Source organism: Heteronotia binoei, chromosome 1 (assembly GCF_032191835.1).
Source record: "Heteronotia binoei isolate CCM8104 ecotype False Entrance Well chromosome 1, APGP_CSIRO_Hbin_v1, whole genome shotgun sequence".
NCBI lineage: Eukaryota > Metazoa > Chordata > Lepidosauria > Squamata > Gekkonidae > Heteronotia > Heteronotia binoei.
The window spans coordinates 147,038,205-147,062,499 of record NC_083223.1 but is presented as its reverse complement, the minus strand read 5'-3'; the positions used below and the strand labels follow the sequence as shown (position 1 = coordinate 147,062,499).

Here is a 24,295-nt window from a genome sequence, read left to right as displayed (position 1 = left end):
ATCTTGAGGTGACCGTCGCATGGATCACTGTTGCCAGGTCCCGGCGCTCCAGGAAAGGAGCCAACTGCCTTGCCCGCTTCAGGTGGAAAAACGCCGACTTGGCAGTGGCCGCTATCTGTGCCTCCATTGATAGTGAAGGCTCCAGTAGGACTCCCAGGCTCCTGACCTGGCCCGCCGCTTTCAGCGGCGCACCGTCAAAAACCAGGAGAGGTATTTCCTTCCCCAGAGCGCCGCGACCCACGCAAAGGATCTCTGTCTTCGTCGGGTTCAACTTCAGCCCACTCAGCCTAAGCCAGGTTGCCACGGCCTGCAGTGCCCGGTCTAAATTCACTGGGACGCAGTCAGGCCGGCCATCCATTAGCAGATAGAGCTGGGTGTCATCCGCATATTGATGACAACCCAGTCCAAAACTCCAGGCAATCTGGGCAAGGGGGCGCATGTAGATGTTAAATAACATCGGAGAGAGAACTGCTCCCTGAGGCACCCCACAATCTAGTGTGCGCCTCCGGGAAAGCTCACCCCCGATTACCACCCTTTGTCCCCGACCTTTGAGGAAGGAGGAAAGCCATTGTAAGGCCAGCCCCCTAACCCCTATGTCGACGAGGCGGCAGGTCAGTAGCTGATGGTCGACCGTGTTGAACGCCGCCGACAGGTCTAACAACATCAGCACCGCCACGCCACCTTTATCCAGTTGCCGCTGGAGGTCATCCGCCAAGGCGACCAGCACTGTCTCCGTCCCGTGGCCCGGGCGAAAGCCGGACTGGCAAGGGTCTAGGACGGAAGTGTCATCCAGAAAACCCTGTAGTTGCAGCGCCACTGCCCTCTCAATAATTTTACCTAAAAACGGTAAATTAGAGACCGGTCGGTAATTTGCCAATTCGGCCGGGTCTGCTGTACATTTTTTCAGGAGGGGGCGGACCAAAGCCTCTTTCAGAGGTGATGGAAAACGCCCCTCCGAGAGGGATCTATTTATTATGTCCCGTTATCATAGCTAATCATGAGGAAGGGATTAATTCACTGAACTACCATGTACAAGGGGTGTCAAACTCATTTGTTATGAGGGCCAAATCTGACATAAATAAGACCTTCTTGGGCCAGGCCATGTTTATCATAAAATGTAATGACAGAAGAGATATAAACTCTTCTCTGTGACCTGCCTACTGCTGGCCCTGTCAGGCCAGAACCCCACCAGTCATCCTCTGATGTCTGAGGGAGGCAGTTTTCTACTGAGAGGTTCTACTGGAGCGTTATTGATCACTACTGCCTCTCCTCAGTCCATCACCCCCCCCCCAAAAAAAAAAAAAACAATGCTGCCACCATTTTGCTGCCTCCAACTAACACTCCCTACCAAAGTTGTATTCACCCAGTACACACACACATGCCCCTACTGATCAGGAGGTGAGGTATATATATATTATTTATAAATATGCCAGAAACTCCTTAGGGGCAATATTCTGCCTCTTCATTTACAGCACAGTCTGTGGTTGAATCCAGTGTGAACTAATATCATGTGGTAGACATACTTGCTTAAATAACACTGAACAGAATTTAATAACTATATACACTGACAGAAAACAGTTAAATCTCTTCAACGAACAGAAAAGGAATGTTTCATCACAATGAGGGGAGGGAGGAGTTCAGCAGCAAAGAAACAGACTCTGTATATTCTATGCTCTCGATACTCAAGTCACTTTTCCACCTGCAAATAGACTTCACTCTTTCTATTCAAATTAGGCTACAGTGGGCTGCTTGCTTTAAGAGGCAGGAAGTAATTTGAAGGCTTCCTTTCATTTGCACCCCCCCTCCCCACCTGCAAGTGGGAGGGGGTAAAAGGCAGACTTCTAATGGCTGCCTACCTTCATGCCTGCTTGCCTGTCTTCCTGTCATTTCTCTATCTTCCTTCCTTAGAATCATAGAAACATAGAATCATAGAGTTGGAAGGGACCTCCAGGGTCATCAAGTCCAGCCCCCTATACAATGCAGGAAACCCACAAATGCCTACCCCAAATTCAAAGGATCTTCATTGCTGTCAGATGGCCATCTAGCCTCTGTTTAAAAACCTCCAAGGAAGGAGAGCCCACCACCTCCTAAGGAAGCCTGTTCCACTGAGGAATCGCTCTAACGGTCAGGAAGTTCTTCCTAATGTCGAGCCGGAAACTCTTTTGATTTAATTGCAACCCATTGGTTCTGGTCCTAGCTTCTGGGGTCACAGAAAACAATTCCACACCATCCTTTATATGACAGCCTTTCAAGTACTTGAAGATGGTGATCATATACCTCTCAGCTGCCTTCTCTCCAGGCTAAACATCCCCAGCTCCTTCAACTTTTCCTCATAGGACTTGGTCTCCAGACCCCTCACCATCTTCGTCGCCCTCCTCTGGACCCATTTCAACTTGTCTATATCTTTCTTAAAATGTGGTGCCCAAAATTGAACACAATATTCCAGGTGAGGTCTTATCATAGCAGACCTGGACACTATACTTCTGTTGATACAGCCCAAAATTGCATTTGCCTTTTTAGCCACCACATCACACAGTTGACTCATGTTCAGCATATGATCTACTAAGACCCCTAGATCTTGTGCTAAGACAAGTCTCCCCCACCCTATAACTATGCATGGGATTTTTCCTACCAAAATGCAGAAAGGGAGTTCTGGCAATCACATTTAAAGGGACTACACACCTTTTAAATGCCTTCCCTCCTTTGGAAATAATGAAGAATAGGGGCACCTTCTTTTTGGGCTCATAGAATTGGACCCTCTGGTCCAATCTTTTTGAAACTTGGAGAGTGTTTTGAGGAGAGGCATTGGATGCTAAGCTGCAAATTTGATGCCTCTATCTAAAACTCCCCCAACTCCCCTAGAGCCCCAGAGACCCACGGATCAATTCTCCATTATACCCTATGGGAATCATCCACAGGGAATAATGGAATGCCCAGCAGACATTTCTTCCTCCGCTGACTTTCTGATGACCCTGAAGTGGGCCTCTAAACCAGGGGATCCCCTGCCCCTGTTACCTGGGGATTCACTTCCAATGGACTTTCCAACTGGATTTTACTGTGTGAAGTGGCAAAATCCAGATGGAAAGTGCTTTGAAACTGGATTGAAACTGCATTATTTAATGTGTGTGATTGCAGCCTCTGTCCGTCTCTACCTTCCTTCCTTCCTTTTCTCTTTCTCTCACTCTTTTCTCCCCATCTTTTTCCTACTGTTCTTTCTCTGTCTCTTTCTGTTTGTCTATCTTCCTTCCTTCCTGCAACCTACACATTTATCACTCCCCTCCAAAATATTTTTCTAGGGCCCATTGAATGTCTTCCTACAACAGGCTTTACTGCTAGTATATAATAATATAGGAAAAAAATAATTGAGCGGGGGATGAGTAGGAAATGGGTTGTTTGTGGCATTCTGTGACCAGGCAGCTCAGCCCTGAAGGGTCTCCACTCCATCTGATTTTTCGGAAGCTCTTGCCTGTGAAATAAATCTGTATTACAAAATTAAATCTGAGATTTTAATATTTATAATGTTTCAAAGTCAAACCTTTGGAAAAAAACCTCCAGGCATATCTGTGTGTATTGTGGCTGGCATCTGATCCTGTATAATGTACTGTAAACATTCCACTCCCTTTCAGGATTCAGAAGCCTTCAGTGTAATTTATTCCAATCAGGATGTACTTTGAGAAGTGTGCTGAATGGGCCACAGCTGTTGTAGCAAAATGCCTTTTCTCCTTTTCAGCATCTCCCAGATGCTTTGGTGACAGAGCACTTTTTGAGTGGAGGTGGAGGCAGCTCTGCCAATGATTATCAGGCTGTGTTAGTGAGTGGAAGAGAGAAGCCTCCCCATCACAGGAAAGAAGCAAACAAAAGGGGTTGATTGGAATTGAAAAACAGTTCCCTGCTAAAGTTGCCATTTCAGTTGGATGCTGAGAATTTTCAAACTGCTTACTCAGTGAATTTCAATGGGACTGCTTTGAACTAAGTGGTTTGAAGATGTGTGTGAATAAAATTATCGAATAAAAGGACTAAAAGGCTACAACATTCTGAATCTGGTTCATGAACACCACAGCATCCCCACATGGATCAGCACTAGAAACTAAGTAGTCTATAGAAAGATAGCAGTAGAACATCTATCTAGCTCAGGTATTGTGCTACATCCTTTAGAAGAATGCAAAAAATGGAACTTTTTAGAATGTATGTCCAAATAATTCTGCAAGATTCTGCAAGACGCAACTGTTACCTTTGCAAGCTAGATATTAGATTTCTTTAAATTCTGTTTTGCACAAATATACTATGATAATTGACATATGATGAGGTAATTGACTTGCTTAGCCCTTCCATGTCTGTCCCTATTGTTGAAGAGATCTTTATTGGTTCTGTCTGAATTGCATAGCTGCCTTTCACCCATTTATGTTTCAAAGGGAAAAGTGAAATGGAATTTTTTGCTACATGGTATTCTTTATAATGACAACCAAACTACACATGAAGCAGTCATGGGAGGAAATATTTATTGAAGCCATAACACAGGGAGAAGGGCTAACTTGTGCTAAATCTTCCTCCTGCTCAATGTCCTTAATAAAACTGGCAACTGAATGAGCAGCCATAACCTCAATAGGGAAAAAAGACAGGCACAATAGGGATAACTATCCTTTCCACTGCTTAAAAGAGCCTGAAGGAACCATTTCAAGACAGCAAGAAGGTAGTAGGGAAGGATTAATTGCCCCCTTCCCCAGTTCATGCTCCAAATCCAGATCACTCCCACGGCCATTGTTAAGGTCACATTAGCTCCAATCATGGAACTCAAACACCGTGTTTGATCTTGTTCTAAGATTCAGAAAAAGGTACCTGAAGCCAGGCTGCTTGCTTTCACATTTAAATGTGTATGCCAGGAGGTAATCAACAGATGCAACTTTCTTTCATTGCTGCAGTTGCATGCATCAAAGGCTTCATCCATTAATTTTGATTTATTGTGCGAAGTTAAATGCATAGAGCCTCCACTCAAAAAAAGACAGCAGCTCTACTTTGTGCTGTTCTAATATAGACTGATGACTTATCCACTGTGCAAGTTTAAACTGGTTCAATAGTCATTTCTTCTCCCAAGGACACTCTGGCAACTGAAGTTCTTTGCTCTGGATAGTCTGTTCAGCAAATAATTGTCTGTTCACTAAACTACAGTTAGGGGAAGTTAAACTGATACAAAACCACATAGGTTAGAAATTTGAACCTGTGCCTCTCTTGGACCTATTCCAGCATTCTGAGGACTTTTCTGCAGTCTCCTACTCCATATCAGGTCAGGATTGTTTGCTGGATTTAGTGAAGAGTTCCGCACAATCTGTTCCTGATCAAATTTTTGGTCCTTTTTGCCTCTAATGCGAGTTTTCTGGACATTGCAAAAATCAGGAGTCTAGAAAACCCATGTTAGAGGCAGAAAAGAAGGACCAAAAATTTGATCAGGAGCAGAATGTGCAAAATCCTTCACTAAATCCGGCGCATAATCCTGACCTGATATGGAGTAGGAAACTGTGCAGAAAAGGCCCGAGTGTTATACTGTAATCCCATCTTGTGAATTCTGTGGGGCAGAACTTGGAATGAAACTTGCAATAATTTAAAGAGAATAAAACATTTTTTACTTTTTACTTAAGATCATATCATGTAACAAAAACACAGATCATAGTAACACAATAGAACAGTGATCTCTTAAAGTCCAAACAATTAGCTTTCCCCTCCTCCACAGCTTGCCACACCCAAGTCCATCTCTTTCCTCTTGTTGGTGGCCCAATAAGTCACCAGCTGAACACTCTGTGCACCTGCTTCCCAAATGAACTCCCCATTAGATAACACAGCCTGATACAATAATTCTAAAAATTACAATTTAGAACAAAAATCTCCCTCCCTTACCAGTTTCCATCCATAAATCATAGTTACCTAAAACAAGGTGTTACGAGCTTACGATTAAGGCTGAAGATCCCCAGCAGGGCAGTCTTGCTTCCCTCTTCTGATTTCCACATTTTCTGCAACCTTTGTGTCTAGAGACTCCCTTTCCTGTCTCATTCCACTTCTAGCTAGGGCTCCAACACCACACAGAATTTCTGTTCTGATATTCTTCCTTTTATATCAACTAGGCCATACTCCACAGAATGAGTCTCCCCTAGTTATGTGCAAAAATACGATTTTGTGTGCGTGTATTGTACAAAAATACTATGCTAATTGACACATGATGGGGTAATCAACTTGCTTAGCCCTTCTCTCTCTCTCTCTTTCTCTCTCACTCTCTCATCACAGCTAAGAAGAGTTGTTAGTGCATAAGTTAAGGGGCACTGTCTTCTATCAGGAAGATAAGCTGATCTGGAGATTGTACATTTACTTGCTATCAAAACAAAAAGCTGCACTAGTCACATGAAATAAAAAAAAATAAGATCAAGGCTGATGGTGTAAAATTAGGTAAAATATATTTTATTATTATAAGACTATATTACTCATTTCCCTGATGAAGACTGTTGGTGAAATTTTGGAAATTTAACTGTGTAATAAAATACATATTACCTGATTTTGCACCATTGGCCTTGGACTTATTTTTCATCCCCTGTGACTAGTGTGGCTCTTTCTTTTCTTGTTACTAGTGGATATTCCACGTGAGTCTTTTTGTCCACATGGAATGGGACAATATTTTGAGTTTTTCTCAAGAACATATTGATAAGCTTCTAATAAAGTCATCTATTTTTGGATCCAATCCTTTGGAAACCTCCTTATCGTGGGATGATTTAGTCTTTCTCCCCAAAAAAGAGAATTAAAATTGATTTAAATGTGTCTACTCTAGGCATGGACATGAACTGGGCAGATGATAGTCATCAAAATCAGTCAATGTAGTCATCAAAACCAGTCACTATTCAGTGTTTGGTAGTGAATAGACCCTTACTGTAGGAGGATATCATTCATTAGGATAATATCAATCTGGATTTCTTTAGCTGGAAGCCAATCTCCTTCCTTGTTGTTTCTATCATTTCTAGAATATGCTGAGATCTGAATCAGCAAAAATTGCAAACTTTGGGAGTTGGGTTTCAGTGACACACTGGAAAATATACAGAAAATATGTCTTTCCTAGGTAGCAGGAAAATATACCCATTTGATTGTTTATGCTACTTATTCACTACTAGCAAAATGCTCTTCATTCTGATAGAACATAGTAGAGAAAGAATTTGGATATTGAACAGAGCTTGATTGTGGATGCAGAGAATCTCTCTATACTCTACACACAAAGTGATCACACCGCTTGGGAGCAGTGACCATAACATTATTGATTTCACCGTTTGTATAAATAAAGAGTTGCCCCAAAAGACCGGCACAACCACATTTCACTTTAAAAGGGGTAAATTCTCTGAGATGAGGAGGCATGTGAAGAGGAAACTGAAAGGAAAGGTAAATACAGTCAAAACCCTTGGGGAAGCTTGGAGGCTATTTAAAACTACAATCCTAGAAGCTCAGATAAAATATATACCACAAGTTAGGAAAGGCACAAACAGGTATAAGAAAAGGCCTGCATGGTTAACAAACAAAGTGATGGAAGCTGTAAAAAGTAAGAAGGACTCCTTTAAGCGGTGGAAAACTAGTCCAAATAAGATTAATAAAAGGGAACACAGGCTGTGGCAAATCAAATGCAAGACTGTGATCAGGCAGGCAAAAAGGGACTATGAAGAGCATATTGCAAAAAACATAAAGATCAACAATAAAAATTTCTTCAAATATATTAGAAGCAGAAAACCAGCCAGGGAGGCAGTGGGGCCCTTGGATGACCAAGGGGTCAAAGGATTACTGAAGGAGGATAGGGAAATGGCTGAGAAGCTGAATGCATTTTTTGCCTCAGTCTTCACTGTGGAAGATGAGAAGTGTTTGCCAGCTCCAGAACCACTAATTTTGGAAGGGGTGTTGAAAGACCTAAGTCAGATTGAGGTGACAAGAGAGGCGGTCCTACAACTGATAGACGAATTAAAAACTAATAAGTCAACAGGTCCGGATGGTATACGTCCAAGAGTTCTGAAAGAACTCAGTTGAACTTGTGGATCTTCTGACAAAAATATGTAATCTTTCATTAAAATCTGCCTCTGTTCCTGAGGACAGGAAGGTAGCAAATGTCACCCCCATCTTTAAAAAGGGTTCCAGAGGAGATCCAGGAAATTACAGGCCAGTCAGTCTGACTTCAATACCGGGAAAGTTGGTAGAAACCATTATCAAGGACAGAATGAGTACATTGATGAACACGGGTTATTGAGGAAGACTCAGCATGGGTTCTGTAAGGAAGATCTTGCCTCACTAACCTGTTGCATTTCTTTGAGGGGGTGAACAAACATGTGGACAAAGGAGACCCAACAGATGTTGTTTACCTTGACTTCCAGAAAGCTTTTGATAAAGTTCCTCATCAAAGGCTCCTTAGACAGCTCGAGAGTCATGGAGTAAAAGGACAGGTCCTCTTGTGGATCAAAAACTGCCTAATTAACAGGAAGCAGAGAGTGAGTATAAATGGGCAGTCTGCGCAGTGGAGGACGGTAAGTGGTGGGGTGCTGCAGGGCTCGGTACTGGGTCCCATACTCTTTAACTTGTTCATTAATGATCTGGAGTTGGGAGTGAGCAGTGAAGTGCCCAAGTTTGCAGATGACACTAAATTGTTCAGGGTGGTGAGAACCAGAGAGGATTGTGAGGAACTCCAAAGGGATCTGTTGAGGCTGGGTGAGTGGGCGTCAACGTGACAGATGAGGTTCAATGTGGCCAAGTGCAAAGTAATGCACATTGGGGCCAAGAATCCCAGCTACAAATACAAGTTGATCGGGTGTGAACTGGCAGAGACTGACCAAGAGAGAGATCTTGAGGTTGTGGTAGATAACTCGCTGAAAATGTCAAGACAGTGTGCGATTGCAATAAAAAAAGGCCAACGCCATGCTGGGAATTATTAGGAAGGGAATTGAAAACAAATCAGCCAGTATCATAATTCCCCTGTATAAATCGATGGTGCGGTCTTATTTGGAATATTGTGTGCAATTCTGGTCATCACACCTCAAAAAGGATATTATAGCATTGGAAAAAGTCCAGAAAAGGGCAACTAGAATGATTAAACGGTTGGAACACTTTCCCTATGAAGAAAGGTTAAAACGCTTGGGGCTCTTTAGCTTGGAGGAATGTCGACTGCAGGGTGACATGATAGAGGTTTACAAGGTAATGCATGGGATGGAAAAAGTAGAGAAAGAAGTACTTTTCCTCTTTCTCACAATACAAGAACTCATAGGCATTTGATGAAATTGCTAGCAGTCAGGTTAAAACAGATAAAAGGAAGTACTTCTTCACCCAAAGGGTGATTAACATGTGGCATTCACTGCCACAGGAGGTGGCGGCAGCTACAAGCATAGCCAGCTTCAAGAGGGGGTTAGATAAAAATATGGAGCAGAGGTCCACCAGTGGTTATTAGCCACAGTGTGTATATATGTTTGTGTGTTTATATATATAAGAACATAAGAGAAGCCATGTTAGATCAGGCCAATGGCCCATCCAGTCCAACACTCTGTGTCACACAGTGGCAAATTTTTATACACACACACACACTACCTTTGGCGGGGGAGGGCGGGATATAAAAATAAATTTATTATTATTATTATTATTATTATTATTATTATTATTATTATTATTATTATTATTATTATATTTTTATCTAAACCCCTCTTGAAGGTGGCTATGCTTGTGGCCGCTACCACCTCCTGTGGCAGTGAATTCCACATGTTAATCACCCTTTGGGTGAAGAAGTACTTCCTTTTATCCGTTTTAACCTGTCTGCTCAGCAATTTCATCGAATGCCGACGAGTTCTTGTATATATATTTGGCCACTGTGTGACACAGAGTGTTGGACTGGATGGGCCATTGGCCTGATCCAACATCGCTTCTCTTATGTTCTTATGTTCAAAGGTACAGCTCACACAAAGTCCTTGAGAAAAAGGCCATGCACTGGAGGGTGTGTTTGCTCTCCTTGTATGAGTCTTCCCAGTTGCACTGGTTTCCTTGCCTCCAGGGGAGTAAATGGCAGCCATTCAATTTTATAGGGGGCTTGTAAAAAGGTGCTCTTGGATACTGTTGTGATATGTGTGATGTTTGTGTGTAAATTTACCACATGACCCTGGTGAGACTGGCCATTAAGATCCATGTCTGTTCCCTTCTTTACAGTCCTATCCTGTGTTCTTTTTCTTAGTCATGCTAAAGCATGACAGAACCTCAAGAATGAACAACTCTCTCCCTCTGGTTGCAAAGATCTATAGCACAATCCTAAAAAGAGTGACTCCAGGCTAAGCCCATTGATTTGCACAGTTTATAATAAAAAAGGAGTATACTCATCTTCTATAGTGCAATCCTAAACAGAGTGACTCCAGGCTAAGCCAACTGATTTGCAGTTTATAATTTGAAAAAAGCATACCCATCTTTATGGGGGGGGGGACCCTCTGGGGCATCCATCCATGCTGTACTCATTATATCTAGCTTTATATGTAAGTTCTACTGCTACTGGTGGTGACATGAAGCGGGCAAGAGACACAGGAGTAGAAGTAAAGTGAAAAGGAAGGAAACCACAAGAAAAACTACCATGGGAGCAATTTTTTCCTGGTTAATCATGTATTAACAGCATAGAGTATTAATGGATTATTCTGTTCCTCTGTGGTTGTTCATTCTCAGTTTCCAGCAATCGAGGGCTTAGGGGCACTTTGAGTTAAAAACATGCATGCCTCCCACTGAGGGATGATTAAAATGTTATTCACCTAAGTGTTCAGGCATCTATCTACACAGTGGGATAGCATGTTTTTATTTGGCTTACAGCATGAGAGAACCCACTCATGTCTCCCTGGTAGTGCTATGTTTTTCTGGCAGTGGCTATGACTAATTTGGAGATGCAGTATGCAGCTATGCAAATTCACACAGCAAGCCCTGTACAAATGATACTCTAGACTGCACAGAGAACTGTCTAGTCAGAACATTTTTCAGTGCATCACAAGGAGTAGCTAAGATATGGTCAAGTTGGATGGAAGGGCCATGGGTCAGTGGTAGAATACATGCTCTGTGCATAGAAGCTCCTGTGCTCAGCCCCCAGCAACTTCTGTTAAAGGATCTTAAACAGTAAGTGTTGGGAAAGACTCAGAATAGAATAGACTGTCCTGAGTTAAGTGGTTTGATTCCATTTAAGGAAGCTTCACAAGCTCCCATATGCGTGAAGTTGCTCAGATAGCAACACTTTTCATGAATCTGTCTAATTCCTTTCCAATCTTGTAACATGGACCATTATAGAACTTTCTGGTAATGTGTTTGAAGTTGTTTCTCATCTTTTAAAAGTTCCATTAATTTCATCACATCACATTTCCTTGGTTCTGACCTTATGGGAGGCTAGAAAGTGATGGATTTCAACCCTGAAGAATTTCTGGGCCACGCAGATCCCATTACTGAGATCCACACCATTCCATCAAGATGTCCCAGGCCCAAGCACAAACCGCTCTATAGTAAAAAAAAAAAAGTTTTAATGCACATTATGCTATTAGCCAATTGTAGGATGAAATTAGCTATCAAGTGCCATTTGTAATGGTTAGGATTGCCAGTGACTGACCTTGCCAGTTGGAGGCAGAGAATATAGCCTCACAATGCTACAGCTATAGTTCAGGTTATGAATGCCTCTTTTCTGATGCAATTGTTAAAAGGTCCAGGCAGCTTATGTAATAGAGAGTTTGTGATATAAATAAGAACTTGATCATGGCCATCAAAAGCATGTGATTTAAGATTAACAGCTGTATGACAATGTTTTATGACACTTCCTCTGAATGAGACTTTAGTCAGTGGTCAAAGGCAAAGGGTTATCCAGATCCAACTTGCAAGCCAGATCCTGTCCCCTGTGACCTTGACTCTTGACTGCTGACTGCCGTGCACTTGGGGATGGTCATGTCACCTTGAAACACTGATAGATTTTCTCATCACCTGAAAAATAACCAGTTCACTCATTTTTTATGTTTCTTGACAAGCCTTGAAGATGTGGTTCATTCCTCATGATTTCCCCATTCTTGCTCTTCTCACACTCCGCTGATTCTATTCTCCTTGCAATCACAAACCTAGATGAATTCTTATGTAAGTGGCATGGCAAAGATTATAGGTTCAAAAGCAGCTGCAAAGAAAACTGCTGAATTCTCAGTCCCCAAATTAAATGGTATTCATTTCAGCAATGCTGATGTTCTTACAGAGCAGAATGACACTTGTATGGATATTATTTTAAAAAGCAATGGACAAATGTGTTTCTTTCAGATCCAAGAGTACCTGATGTCAGTCTTTAGTTAACATTGCCTACAATGAAGATATAAATGGTCACAGTTTCTTATGGCTATGATACCTCAGAATCTTTTGTCAGGATAAATAGCCTTTCTTTGCTGCAATCCATCTTGATTTCATCATATATAGGATCCAGTCCTGAAAAATGAAGTGTCTGTATAAGTTTTCAGGGTAGAGTTAGATGAACCAAAATCTTGATCATTTGTTTTATTTGAAGAAAGCTGTACTCTGAATCTGAGAACCAAAAATGAACTTCATTTTGGGAGTCAGTTACAGTTAAAGGTGGTAAACAGAAAATGAAAGGTAAAGTAACAGGACTGTATTGTTATATAACGCTGTATATTGCCCCCCAAGGTCAGAATAAAGAGTCGGACACAATACATTGGAATAAAATTGGGCCACTTTATTAACTTAACAGAATAAACAGCAAGGGCACCCCACCAGCGGCCTGGCCAGGGCTAGGGGTCACCACAACCGCTCCCCTGCCATTAACGGGCGAGAGACCCAGCCCCCCAGCCGGAGCTGATCGACTCAGCTCCCTCCAGGCAGGCCCAGCAGGGAGACCTGCACCAGAGGGCCCAAACCCAGATGCACATCTTGCTGGAAAGGCACCCGCTAGCCGAGCCTCCTGGACAGTCTGCATTCTCCAAACCCGGGTCTCCAAACCCAAGGTTGATCATGCCAGACCCCAAATTCCCCAAAAGGGGGATGCTTCGCAGTCCTCCCCTAGCCGCATAGTGTCCTAAACCCCAAAAACCTGCCAACTAAAGTGACCACCTATTTAAAGGCATCATCCCTAAGCCAATTCCACAATCCACTGTAATGCTATGCAGGGTAGGCAAATAACACACCCCAGCAACAGCCAAACAGCCGGAGCATAAAAAATTCCTACCCGGCTCCTCAAATGAGGCAACCAGCAAAGCCTACATGACATACAGGGTGGGCGGGAGGGCTGATCACCGATGAAGTGCTCCAGAGGGAACGTGGAGCTAGCCATTAACACGGCTATGCTCTGCCCCCAAAATTGCACGCCCAAACGGGCGAACTCCACCTCCTCCTCCCAGGGAGGCAAACGGAGCGAAAGCAGAATAGCAGCTACGCTGCAGGCTGCACGCTCTAGATTCCTGTAACATGTGAGCTCACCAACTGTTGTGGCAAGTACTAATCACAGATGAGCAAATTAAGTTGCCTTTACACTGAGTCAGACCATAGGTCTATCAAGGTTAGTACAGTCTGCTTTGAGGGGAGTACTTCTAGATCACATCACCTACTATTTATGCTTTTGATCCAGAGATGCCAGGGTTTGAACCTGGTACATTCTGCATGCGAAGCAGATGCTCTACCACTGAGCCTTATCCCTCCCCACACAATGGAGGGAAGATATTATACTAACATCCCTACCACAGAGTGCATACTTTAGCGACTGAAAAAAATAGCTTAAAGCAAAATGCTACCGTCAAATTTATTTCCTCTCCCCCTCATGCATCCTAAATGAGATGCTTCACCAGGCTTTTGGTCAAGAACAGCAATGGGTACCATCTTACCTGGCGCTCTCTCTACCTCACTCTGCTTGGATCTACCTCCCCTGCAAGACAATTTGAATTTTTGATGTTTTAGCACCATCTGAGAATGTTTAATTATATATTACCTAACTGCTGGAATTGTTTTATTGTTTTATGAATGTTTTTTTTATTGCTGTTCACTACTCTGAGCCCTGTGTACTCAGGGGAAGGCTGTCTCTAAATCTGAATTATAAACAAATATAAGTAGCTAGCTTGATCAAAATTAACTGTGCTGAAGTATGTGTCTTAAATATGGGAGACTGATCCAGTCCACTGAAATGGAAGTTGATTCTCCAAAATATAATTTTTTAATGTGGGTTTTGACTACAAATAGGTAGTTAATATGATTATCCTACAACTTGCTGTGTTCAGCATTTTCCAGAGTTCACCAAAGCAAGCAGTATTTTTGATGTAACAAACTGGGAGATGTCATAATTTCTCCTGCTTCTTCTTGGCAGCACAAAAGGATCAGGTAACTTCACATGTCAGCAGGGAGTAATGCTGCCAATGGCTTGCACATCTGATGGCAGAAGCTCTTTTTGCACCAGTAGATGTGCACAGGAACAGATGGAGAGGAGTTGGCAGAGAGCGAACATCTTAACCCATCTTTCCTTGGCTTATGGGCAAGTGACTCAGGAAATCTAGACCTCTCCTGTGCAAGTTCCATTCATATGGTCTTTTGGAGCATCAGCGATCATTAGGGCCATCTGTGATCTTCAGTTAGAGATAGATACTATGCAGCAGCTGGTTCACAACTCTTGTCAATTCCTGTGTTCATGGCTCCCTGAGGTCTTTTTACTTCAGGTAATTCATTACTCGCCTACCACAGAGCTGCTTAGATGCTGCAAAACACCCTACACAGAGAAGGCTGAGACCGCATGAGGGATTCTACACAATGTATCATGTCAATCAGTTATTTGGAGATGTTAATAAGTGGATCTTGCAGACAAAGTATCCTGTCATTCCATTGCTTGGAAATTTGCATTAGTCAAGCTTTTGATGTGATGCTTCAAAGTGGTTTTACAGAGGTTGTGTTAATGCATTATGTTAATCTGTTCAAAGTCCTTTATGGGGAAGGATGCTGCATTTGGCCTAATGGTGATCTCTGAATGCAGTATAGTTTTCCTGTTGCATATTTAGCAGAATAAATGAAATGCAGTACAATAATGCAGCACAGACACATATATGTTTAACTTCTAAGAAAAAATTACTTCAAATTAAGGAAAGGATTTATGGAAAGAAAACCACAACAGTGTAACTAACTCATCCCTCTGACCCTAAGAAGGAAGGAATGGATGTCCCCCCCCCCCAAGCTCAGCCTCTTGTGTACTTGCAGAATAGCATGAATTATCTCCAATATATTGATTAGCCAATAGTCAATCTTAGGGTCCCATAAAGAATAAAGCTTCCCCCTTTTTGGTGGGAAGAATCTAGTCTACACCTAATTGATTCTATGCTAAACTTGCTGTTATTAGCTTACAGAAACTTCAGCTTAGCCTTTTCATGACCGAAGGGAAATTACTTGAAAAACCAAACACCCCTTCTCATGTGTCATATACTGAAGTCATGAAGGTTCAGTTTATTGTGCAGGTATTCAAACATTCCTCTTGAAAGTGGCTTGATGAGTATGTCAGTAATCATCTCCTGTATTTGAGTTCAATCAGCCCTTGTTGCTACATCTCTCTCACCAAATCCATGCCTGATTGTCTTCAAACAAGATTATTGGTTTAGGCTCATCTACATCAAAGTATTTCAGTAGACAGATGATCCACTCAAGTTCATTGCATGAATTTGAAGTAGATACATATCTAGCCTCAGTTGTTGATTTGGCAACTTGAAAAACATTCTATCCCCAAGGTTGACTTAAGCCCATTCAAGTGGAGTACTACTCCTTTAGCTTCTTTCATTCTTAGAGACCTGGCAAGATCCATAATTTTGTGGTTTGGGTCCAAGTGGAAACTTTCATTCTCAGTCCTCTCAATTATCTCCCATCTGTTTCACTTTTACCTTTGTTCATGTTCTCAGCAACTAAATCTGAGTAGACTTTCTGTAGCAGTCTCTTGCGTACACCCTGCTGCTGTTTGCAACTTGGAGCAGTTCCCTTAGCCTTCAAGCAGATTTCACAGTAAACTTACATGTGATCATATTCAGTCATTTCTTTTTTCTTTGAATATTTGTGTATTTTAGGTATGTGTATGTGTTTAACTGCACCTGGAAGTCTTGTCAATCTGTGCTGATTGACCCCTACTGGGGGCCTGGAGGTTATTCAGAGAAGTGGCTGAAATCCTGCCTCTGTCCTCCTGGCTGGGTATTTCAAGGACAGTCTCCCATCCAAGTACTAACCACAGTCAACCCTGCTTAGCTTCTGACATCTGAGATAGGGCTTGCTTGTGCTATCCAGGTCAGGGCTACATTCAGTCATTTCAATATTACACTCCTACCACAGCTGCTGCACAGACTGAAGATTTCTGTGTCCAGTCTCTTGTGCCATGCTAGGATACAATTAGAATGGGAGCATTTATTTTGTCTTTATGATATACTGGTTCATCAACATGTTTCATCTTTTCTCCCAGTATTTCAGCATCAAATTCAGGATGAAAAATGATACACACATCCTCTTTGATCAGGTTTCCCTTGTTTACAATCCTTTCAACAGACAATAAATTCTGATCAGCTTGTGGAGCAAAAACACAGTCCTTTAGAACAGGGATGGCCAACGGTAGCTTTCCAAATGTTTTTTGCCTACAACTCCCATCAGCCCCAGCCAACATGGCCAATGGCTAGGGCTGATGGGAGGTGTAGGCAAAAAACATCTGGAGAGCTACCGTTGACCACCCCTGCTTTAGAAGAATGCCCCCTGCAGCACTTAAGACTCCTAGTTTAACTGTCTCAGTTCCTTCTATAGACAATGGAAATTTTCCTGAACCAAATCATGCCCACTCTCTTCATTCAGTTCCACAAAACAATTTTTATCATGGCAAACATGAGAAAAAGATCCAGAATCTAATAGCCAAACATTCTTCACATTTGGATCTTTATTGGATATAACATATGTGAACTGCTGAGGAGGCTTCCTTTCTCATTTACTTTTATCTCTCATCCTTCTTGGAGCAGCACTGTATATGGGAACATGTGCCTTCTCATCATTGTGCTGCTCCATGCTTTTCTTCATTCTACTGAATTTTGCAATGTACCCCTTCTGCTGGCAGTTATAGTATCCAACACCTTCATTTCCACACTTCAGTCTTAAAACAAAATGGCTTCTGTTGTCTCTGTAACCTATCTCTATATACCCTCATTTTTTAGGTAATTTAAAATATACTCAACATCTATTTGATCTTGTGTCTCTATGACTAGAATAGGAGCTTGGAAAACTGTTCAGAATCAGAGCATTTATTTCTCCTGGTGTGAGCTTTGCTCCTGCAGCCTGGAGTTCTGTTACTTGCTCCAAATGTGCAGAAACATCCCCCCTCATGCAGCTTAAAATTATACAATTTCCATCTCAAGAGCTGTGCATGATAATTTGATCTTTTGGATGTATTTATTCTCCAGCTTTAACCAATGTTCTTTAGCAGTTTTACTGCTACGCATTAAAGGGCTCTCCTTATCACCTATGGAGGTATTACAAAGCATGCTTTTACATTAGTTTCCTGTAATTTCCCCTTTTCTCTTGCATTCTGAGGGGAGTCCTCTTTAATAGCATGCAATACTTTCTGAATCTTTAGTGTACAGAGAACTCTTGATTTCCACATTAGGTAGTTCTGGTCATTTAACTTTGGAGCTTGAAGGAAGGAGGACATATTTTCACTCACAGGCTGGTGAGCTGTGTTGCTTCTGTGATCAACAGACATTGTCACTCTTGCAGGTGGGCAGTTTAAATTCTTCGTTCCCTGCTGATGCACAAATTTACCTCTCCTCGCATAAATCAAACAAAAGGGATCTCTTCCTGCTATCTCACTTCAAAGTGGGCTCTAGGGAAAAATCCTTCTGCTTGCAAGTCTAATAGGTTTTGAAAAAAATGAATCCATAAAAAAGGTTGATTCCTCTTAAAAACATTCTAATCCCTGTTGCCTGTAAACTAAAACACACTTAGCTGCTTCTTAGAGTTTCTGGGCCCATAACCTTACATGTTGGCTATTTAGCAGAGTAAACAAAGTACAGTGGAATAATGTAGCACAGACACATGTGTGTTTAACTTCTATGAAATAATTACTTCAAGTTAGAGAAAGTGTTACATGGAAAGAAAACAACAGTCTAATTCTCATCTTTCTAGTTCTGATCTACTCCATTTTGTTTCTTTGTTTCCCTTGACCCTAAGAAGGATGGAATGGAAGTGTTCCATCAGGAGTGGCTGTGACCAGTTTCTGAGTCAGCAGCAATTACTCAGCACTTGCCACTCACCCGCTATAAATTTGAATAATTTTACCCTTTGTGCTGCAAAAATCTTTGTTTTGAAAGATAGCTCCTAAAGGAGGTAAGAAGGGGAAACAGAAGAAAGAAGTGCTTTGTGTTTAACTGAGTTCTTCCCAGCTATAGACAGTCCAACTACCTCATCTGCAATGCTGGGGAGGAGTGAGCTGATGGTTGAAGACAGCCTGCTTTCTGCAAACTTTTTAATGCAGGCATTAAATAAACAGTATCAAGAATTGAGAAATGATATCACAGAAATGTTGAAACCAGCGTTTCAATAAATGGACAAGTTAGAAGAGTTTCACAAACAGACAAATCGAAAGGTAGAGACAACTCTTAAGAAAGTTACTGAGCTTGAGAGTCAATTACCTGTGAGAATTGTAAATGCTTGGGCATGGAAATGGATTTTGTCTTTGGACTATCATTGTCATGAATTACATCTAAAATTCAGGGGGTGAAACCAAATGTTGAAGCTAGAAGAGACTTGAATATATTTATGGTGAATTGGCTAGTGGGCACTTTTAGCCTTGAAGCTGGTGTTACTCCCCTTTTGCAGAGAACTTGGCAAGGTATGTGACAAATCTACTTCTTCATATACTAGAGACATACTGGTAGAATTTAAGAACCTCCGAACATGGCAGAGGATCTTTGCAGAGGCTAGAGAGTGAGGTGGTCTTGACTTTCAGGGTTCAAAGATTCAGGTATTTCCAGATCTTCCTCTCGAATTTTTAAAAATTAGATCTTAAAGACATGACTGCAAAACTACAGGACCTAGGAATAAGATATTGCTGATTCTGTACAGGCAAGTTGTGTATTCAACACAGCTCAACTTCTTACACTGCCTACAACTCTGCCTCTGCTGAATTAATTCTGGCTGCCCTAAAATTTTCTCTTCCTACTCCATCTGCATCAAGAGAAAACAGAGCTGGAAAAAGGAAAGTGTTCTCTCACACCGGTGAAAACAACTCAATCATGTACTCCTGAAGACCACAAAGATCTTGAAGAGAGTTTGGACTCTGTTTAATAATAGGATTTGGGTAATATAAAGGGTTTTTTCTGATGCTACAAAAGCAATGGGATGGTGGTAGATGTCTGGGTATGTTCTCCCAATATTTATTAGGTCCTTGGAAGGTGGGGTTTTGCTCCCCTCCTGGTCCCAGTGATCTCTTAGGACCAAGCCTAATTATTAGTAGAATAATTAGTTTGTAGACCAATTTGATGATACATTGTAAATCTATTAGAATGAGCTAAATTTAATTTGAGAATCTTATAGGCTTTATTTATGGGAGAAGAAAGAAGAAGATGAAGAAGAGATGAAGATAAGCATCTAAATGAAGTTATGTTTGTCCTAACATAAATGATTTTGTTGGTATTGTTAAAATATAAATTCTTTCTTCAATAAAAGATATTTTTAAAGGAAGTTTTCCATCAAACCTCCATCCCTTGTGTACTTTCAGAACAGCATGAACACTCTCCAATATATTGATTAGCCAACAGTCACCTCATTAAGAATAAAACCACCTCCTTTTTGGTGGGAAGAATATACTCTAAACTGTTTCTATGCTAAACTTGCTATTAGCATACAGAAACTTCATCTTAACCCTTTCATGACTGATGATACTTGCCAACCACAACATGACTTCCTTGCAAAAACAGTCAGTTCCAGGCTTTAATTTATTATTTATTTCATCATGGCTTTAATTTATTACTTATTTCATCCATGTGTCCATGGATCCCAATCCAACAAGGAGGATTGGCATGCAGAGCTGGCACAAATCCTTGTCATTTAGCTTATCTGTTCCCTACAGAAGTTCATGAATACAAATGTGAATGGGGATTCACATCTTCATTTGGGATTGCTAGTTAATCTTTGAAAAAGGTGAGCAGAGCTAGAATGGTTTCAAGATGTTTGAAGTCCACACTGCTTTGCAATGACCAGTATCACGCTCAAGATGATTCTTCCTTCAGACTATGCTTTCAGAAGAGGTCACAACCAGAATGCATTATTTTTTGTGCTCACAGGAACAGTTTTGGAGCCCTAAGGTTCTGTTCTTATTTCTAGCATTTCATATCAACCAATATGTATGTCTGATCACCTCCATCTGCTTTGTATTCCCTTTTCAAGCACACATCAGTATAAACTAATCATGCCAGTTCCCTGAAGAATCATTTATTATTTTCTCATTATTTTTCAGGTTGCACAGGATTTATATTTCTCTAATTGAGGGTTTAGATCAGTCTTCAAGGTCTACCCTCAGATGGACATAGTGACTAATATTAAAATTTGGCAGGCTGGAATTCTTATCTTCCTTTAAATTGTAAATGGTCTTTCTCTCAAAGAGATGAAACATATGAGCTTCATCTCAGTATTTATTTTCTCCTTTTTTTGTTTTTACTATCTAGAAGAGACAAAGAGAAAGGAAGTATGGAGAAAGTAAATTAGAGTGTGGGAGGCAAGATGCCATGGTATAGCTCAATCTTGTAGGATCTTGGGAAGTTAAGCAGGGTCATCATTTGGCTAGGAGACCACAAAGGAAGGCTCTGCAGAGGAAAGCAGTGGCAAGCCACCTCACATGCCTTGGCAGCTTTTTGCTGGAGGTTATCTTATATTGGTTGCAACTTGATGACGCTTACATACATACCTAAATGTGAGGTTTTGAAAGACACAGGTTGAAATTTCATTATGGATTAACATTCAAGGTTTTGATTTCTGACCTCAGCTGACAAACTAAATTCCATGTTGAATTGAACATTGCAAAATCACTAGATGTAAGCAGCAGTCATTATGCCCCAGCTTACTACAGGACTACTTGAGGTGAGCCATCCTTTTGACTATTTTGTTTGTTTGTTTATAGCTCACCTTTCTCCTCAGTGGGGACCCATAGTGGCTTATATAATTACCTTCTCCATTTTATCCTCAAAACAACCCTGTGAAATAGGTTAGGTTGAGAGTGTGTGACTGGCTCAAGGTCACCCAATAAGCTTTCATGGCAGGGTGGGATTCTAACCTGGGTTTCCCAGATCCTAGCCCAACACTTTAACCCTTACACTACTCTGCCATATATTCTACATTTTCATCCCTCCAGCTTGAAATAAACCTGATGTATATGAGCATGGAAGGACAGTGACTTCAAACTGTTGATTCTCTATGGCTGCTTTCCCCTCCTCTCCAGCTTTCCTTAATGGGGTTGTGACCTCCCCTGTCAGGACAGCCTCCATTGATTAATGACAAAGAGAAAACAACTGTAAATAGCTGACATTTTAAGACCATATATCTGGAGAATATTCCCCAATATTCATTTTTATTTTTAGAAAATAACCAAATAATATAATATAAATGCCAAGCATAAATGCTTTTAGTTGAGCTGATAAAAATTACTAGGGTTATCAAATGACAAACACTGGATCACTGGATAATTACCAAGGTTATCAAATGGACCAACATTATCCTGGGTCTGGAACATTTTGACCCTTTGCTGCCAAACCAAGGGGAAGAAACCTCCCCACCTGATAACACATCTAAATGCCACCAGGGATCGGGCCTTCTCGGTAATGGCGCCTTACTGGTGGAACCAGCTGCTGGAGGAGGTGAGGGCCCTGCGGGACCTAGGCCAGTTCCACAGGGCCTGTAAGACAGTCCTCTTCCGGCTGGCCTACAACAACTAACTGACACTGAGAATTTCTGGATGGAGCTAGAATGCATTTGACAGACCGCTGGTTTTTATGTTCTATGTTTTATTAATTTATTGTTTTAACTGTTACTATGTAATTGTTTTTAAGCTAAACTTATGTAAGTTTATATGTTGTGAGCCGCCCTGAGCCACTTTGGTGGGAAGGGCGGGATATAAATCGAAATATAAATAAATAAATAAATAAAATGCATGTAAGAAACAATTTTTCAGAACTGAATTGAAGTGTTCAGTATTTTAATGATGATGAATGTGGATTAATAAGATTCCTTATTATCAAAACCTCATCTGATTATCTTGATTCGATTGGAAGAGTGAAGGCAAAGATTTGGCATCAATAGCTCTATTTGTCCTTTCCATCTCATCCACTTGTGGCAGGAGATTCCTTTTGCAGTTACCCAGAAATGGTGATGAGTTTCACGAGGGCTAATAAACTGGAGATCAATCCAGAAAATTAGTGTTGCTTGGAAATACAACTGGCCTTAGAGATGGTATTCATGATAATGTAAGAACTGTGCAGCATCAGGTCAAAGATCCACATACATACTCCAGCATCTTCTTCCCCATGGTGGCCAACCAGATGCTATCAGAAGGCCTTCAAACAAGGCATAAAGGTCAAAATCTCCACCCCAGGCTGACCACCAGTGACTGATATTCAAAGATACTTCCTCATAACATGTACATTTTATTTAGACACAATGAAAGACATTGATGAGTCTATCCTTGCTGGATCTTACTCATCCCATTTCAAAGCTATCTAAGCTAATAGTTAATATGACACCTTGTGATAATTAAGTCTATACATTAATGCTCTCTCTCACTTCCTGCCTTGGGTGAAACAGGAAGAGGGTTGCCCAGTTGCAAGATTGGTTGCTTTGCTTGCTGGAAGGGGAAGTTCTCCATCTTGACCTCAGATTGGTTGGATTGCAGCCTCCCAATACGCTGACCTATCATTCAACGTTGATGGATCCTAACACCAAACTGATTGGCCCTTGCTGCTCATTAAAAGCCAGTTCATTATGCCATTAAAGGTTCATTTGATTGACTGAAAAGTCAGTTCAAGGGTCCCACACTCAGAGAATCCAAAGACCTAGACATTATCGATGAAGTCATCTATTACCTTAAAGCAAATTATATTTAAAAATAATATCAAGAATGAGGCTGACCAAACTCTGATCTACATCACCCTCTACAGCTTCAAAAGCTTGAAAAAGCTGCAAAAGTATGATTCCAAAGGCCAAGGAGAAAAGAGAAATGTACACCCTTGGAATCATAAACTTCTCTATCCATGGAAAGCCAAGATTTCCACTCAACTCTATGCTAGACCCAGCAACAAGCAGGAAGAAGAGGTAATGAGAGCTTATCTGCAGCAAGTGAAGTAAGAAATTGGGCTGAGGCTTTGTGAAAAGGTCTTTGATCCCCAGAGTGACAAGCCTAGTAAGTGACCAATCTGTTTTGTGTAGTGGCAATTCATGAACTAGAGCCTGTCGGGCCCTGGACAGTGAATAGGAGCACGAGGAGCTATTTTGTTAAAGTACTTTGCTGCCAGTTGTACACAACTCTGCCTCTGTTTTAATATATGTTTTCTACTGAGAGAGAATAAGTGCTTTTATGTGGGCTGGGGGGTGGAGCCACTGACAGCATGAAACGTGGAACCAGAATCATGTGCAAGACTTCTTGTTCAGCTGGAGTTTAATGATGGATGATAATAATAAAAAGCTGGTTTATAAAATAAAGTCTATACATTAATGATGTTCTATACCTGAAGGATCACCCGCTCCCTTATGAACCTGCCAGGGGCGTAGCTAGGGCTTCGGGGGCCCGGGGCCCAAGATTTATGTGGGCCCCCCTACGTGTGTGCACGCCGCCAGAAACAGGATATGATGTCACTTCCGGTGATGTCACTTCCGCAAGATGGCCACCACTTGCAAGGGAGCCCTGCTGGAAACAGGAAGTGATGTAACTTCCCCAAAATGGCCACCACTTTTTTTGGGGGAAACTGGAAGTGGTGTCACTTTGGGGGCGGCACCCCCCCCCCCCCAAGATGGCACTGCTGGTGCAATCTAGGTCATGTGATTGATAACCTGATTACCCCACCACACCATGTGACAGGGAGAAATGCCACAAGCAGCCTGCTGGCCCAGCTGTTCCCCTTGTGCCCTCAACTTGTGGGACTTCTATATTAAGCAAGCTTACAAGAAAAACAAGGAAAACAAAAACAGGCATACTGACGTGGTTTTCAACACGCTCCTTCCTCTCCGCCCATGCAGTGTTAACAGCTCCTCATTGGGAAGGACCTGGAGAGAGATTTCT

The 24,295-nt window shown here is 41.6% G+C and overlaps 1 pseudogene; it reads left to right on the top strand.

The window, feature by feature from the left end:
• The first annotated feature begins 12,132 nt into the window (after window positions 1-12,132).
• Window positions 12,133-23,694, top strand: LOC132572991 (actin-related protein 2/3 complex subunit 3-like; annotated as a pseudogene).
• Window positions 23,695-24,295: the final 601 nt, after the last annotated feature.